The sequence below is a fragment of the Symphodus melops genome (genome assembly GCF_947650265.1).
Source record: "Symphodus melops genome assembly, chromosome: 12".
Taxonomy (NCBI): Eukaryota; Metazoa; Chordata; class Actinopteri; order Labriformes; family Labridae; genus Symphodus; species Symphodus melops.
The window spans coordinates 1206004-1209863 of NC_136702.1; the positions used below are offsets into that span (position 1 = coordinate 1206004).

Here is a 3860-nt window from a genome sequence, read left to right on the forward strand (position 1 = left end):
ACTCGGGAATGAGTGTGTGACATTGTGGACAGAACCAGAACGTTTAATATCTTATTGAATGTAAAGACCAAAACATTTTTATTTTGTAGTAATTCCAAAGCTTTTGTTTTGTACTTTAAGCAAAATCAAGACAATAAAGAATTTGAACAGAGCAACAATTTGATTTGTTTGATTTTGTGTTATGCACCTGTGATAATGTTTTAAATTGTTCCAAACCTGTTTTAAGCAAACAAAGTAGACCGACATAAATTATGGTAACTGGAATTTACAAGGCTTATAAAATCTTGTGGCCGATTAGATAGACTCTCAAAAATGAAACGAACTCCCCATTTCCTGTGTTTCAGTTCTTCCCATGAAAACAAGGGTGTTTGAGACATCATCAATCGAATTCCGAGGAATCGCTGTGTGTCGCACTGTCCATGTTGAAAACAGAACAATCGAACTTCTAGAAAAGAAAAGCTTTTCTTCTCAGATGTCTTGGATTATAAGGGCTTTTGTTTACAGCTGTATGTTTAAATTTAGCAGGACAGAGACTTCAGGAGCTGGAGCTGCTATGTGTCTCAGTCAGGGATTAAGTGTTGTTTTGATTGATGAACTATTTCGTTATTTATGTGTTATTAAAACCCTTTGATTTTGTGTATGTGTCAGCAGGAATGGCAAAAGTAGAAGAATATTGTACTCAAGTAAAAGTTCAGCTGATGTGATTAAAATGTAAGTAGAAGTAAAATCCCTGGTCTATAAATCACCTCAAGTGAAAGTGAATAACGTGTTTACTTCAATCAGGAGAGTAAGTACAGATAAACATTTTTAATTAATATGATGATGTGATGTTGAATGATTGTCAGAGAATCTTGAAACTCTATAGGAAGAGACGGTGATACCCAGTACTGAATTCTCTAGCCTATCATCTCGTTAAAAATCACGTTGTAGAATACCATTAAAACCTGAAGATCATTTCCAACACTTGATTCAATCTCTCTTATCAGCTGCAAGAAAACTCACAAATAGATTTCACAAAGTTAACATAATTTCAGTTTTATAATAGAGAATTAAATCTGGAGAGATTAAAAAGGTTTTTTGACATTGTTCTATAAGGAAAAAGTAACGAGTAATGGAAAATAAATAGTGCCTGGGGTGCCAGTAGTCTGGGGGTTGTTGTGTGTGCGCCCCACGGGCGGGGTCCTTGAATAGGCCGGGCTGGGTTAAAATGTGATCTGTGGCACCTCAACCCCCTCTCTCTCGTATAATAGCTGTTGCTTCCTTTTTGACTCAGAGAACTTAAAGGGTTATTAGCCCAAATTAACCAACTGTAACTTTCATTTCCTTACCATCACAGTTGTCTTCACTTCTCTTATTGTCATGTTGGCGTCCACTGTGTCCGTGTTTAAAGGTCACGTATTCTGTAAATTCCTCTTCTCCATGTTCCTCTAACTCTAAGTGTGTCTACAAACCCCCCAATGATGAGAAAAGTCCATCCTCTCCATCTTTGCCTCCGGAAATGTGTGCTCAAACAGGTCGTTTGGAGATGTTCCCTTTATGACATCACAAAGGGCAGTAGCCCCTCCCCCAGGTGGGTGACACTCCCACAGCTAGGTGTTTGTTCTGCCCTCTGAGTCTGCCTTCTCACCGTAAACAATAGGACATGGAGCCAGAAAGCAGCGAGTACACCCGAGCCCTTCCAGAGAGGGGGCGTGGTCAGACACAGCTCATTTACATATTTAAAGCTACAGACACAGAAACAGCCTGTTCTGAGCAGGGCTGAAATAGAGGGGTTTATAGACATGATCAAATACAGGATCAGAGTGGATTTACAACAACACACTTCACACACATGATGAAGAGGAGCGAGGACACTGATTTCACCTGAAGAGGAGGAGGAGATCATGTGACCTTTAAGTCCCAGTGTAGCTTTTCAACTTTTAGTTCTTGAAACTTAAAATAGAGCCCAAACTAAAAGTCTGTTGTGTCTCTGGCTGAACCTTCTCCCGAGAGTGAAACAAAAGCAGCACGAGACAGCACACACTGCATATGTATTTGGTTTTATTGAAGAAGAGAGATATGAATCGGTAGCCTGTTTTAAGGCACCTTCAAAATGTACAACAAAAAAGCTTGAACCATTTATTTATTCAGAATACAAAAATACACATCTCAGTGACTCCAAATCGTAATAAATAGTTAACCATGCGTTCTAACCATAAAAAGGCACAGAAAACAGTCACTTAGTAGTCATAAAAATGAGCAACTACTTTACCAAAAAATCATCCAGATAGTAATACAGGTGACGACTGTAACATTATATTCCAAATGTGAAAACACAATACACATCATGTCATTAAACCTTAGGCAATAAATATGCAAATATTGTTTATACCTACATACATGTTCTTACAAATTAAACCTGTGCCATTGTAAACAGAATGTAAACAAATGAAACTCACTTTTCTCCCATCACGTGAGGATAAATGTCAAAGACTAAATGTCATCCTGTCTTTTTAGGGTTTGTTTTTTTTTTAAGATATCCTCTCAAGGGTTTCGTTGTTTTTTTTCCTTTTTAAGAAACCAGGCAGTTTGCAGCATTATTTACAGACCACTAGAGAAGGGAAAAAAGAGGTGGCTACTTCCACTTTGTACGAAAAATAAAAATAAAAACGACTTGAGATTCAGAGGACCCAGCCGACACTTCAAACACGTGAAGATTAGAAAACGCAGACTCACACAAATCAGGAGGAGAGCGAGCGAACTGACGGGGAAATAAAACGGACGTGTGAGCTCTGCAGGGGGCGAGGCGAGGCGGCGTTTAGAGCACGCGCTCGCAGAAAGGCTTCAACATGAAATGAGACTAAACTGATAAAAGGCAGCGCTTGAAGAGGAGGGAATAACTTTTAATAAATCTGTGGGTTTAAAAATGGTCACGATCTTTGGCTACAAGTTGCAGGACAGGAAGTGCATGCAGAAGACTTTCCAGGATTGCAATTTAATTTGAAGGCTGATTGATTTTAGCACGCCATGGGGCAACTTTACATGTGAGCATGTTGAATACAGCAGTGTTAATGATCCAACGCTCAACCACCCTTCCAATGTGGCTGCTGAATCTCCGAGAAATGTTCAAACAGGAAAACCAACTGAGGACCTTAAAAGTGCTTTTTGTACTCATCAATACTTGTCCAGAAGAGGTTCGAGTCCCCTCTCTCTGCCGGGATGGACTTCCTGAGGAGGTCTGAGAGAACTTCCTGTTACACACTGAAGAAGAGAGTCGACTTGACACGTCCACGAGGCCGCGCGGTCCTCATTGGTTTTCCTATTTGAACACAGCCGGCTGATTGTCGGCCTACGAGCTGCTGTACAATCATGCAGTTTGACACAGTTGCTGTAAAGATGTAAGATGTAATACATCGCCCCCTGGTGGCACGTTATGTAAAATTACATAACTGCTTTTGAATTCAGTTACATTCGGTTGTAATTTAGGAAACTTTGGTGCCTTTTTTTGCACTCGTGTTTCAGTCTGTGAAATTAATTTTTTCTTGAAAGCAGAACACGTAAGAGAAACAGAAACGAGGCAGAATTCAGTCAGTAACACCGAAGACATCGCGTTTGATTAAATTAATTGGCAATGGTTTGGGTACAATTTTTGATATGATAAAATATGCCACTGTTTGAGTCGACGCACACACATGACACACGACCACGTGGACACGACAGTCGTGTCTGCCCACTCGTTACTGACGCGGTCCTACTTTAGTGAATCGTCTTGGAAGCACGGAGGAGCAAAACTACAAACTAGTGAACCGCTGGAAGAAATTTGAAGTCGGTACGAAAAGCTGTCTAACGGGATTATCTCTTTAAAATCTATAACTCCCCCC

General features: G+C 40.1%; 1 protein-coding gene across 2 annotated transcripts in view; it reads right to left on the minus strand.

Annotated features, from left to right (window-relative positions):
* Positions 1 to 2498: 2498 nt before the first annotated feature.
* Positions 2499 to 3860, minus strand: part of dgkh (diacylglycerol kinase, eta) — a 20263-nt gene continuing 18901 nt past the window's right edge. For both annotated transcript variants that reach the window (XM_079357567.1, XM_079357568.1), the window contains exon 25: positions 2499 to 3860. This exon is cut by the window's right edge and continues 2269 nt beyond it. The gene's annotated coding sequence lies outside the window, so the exon portion shown is untranslated.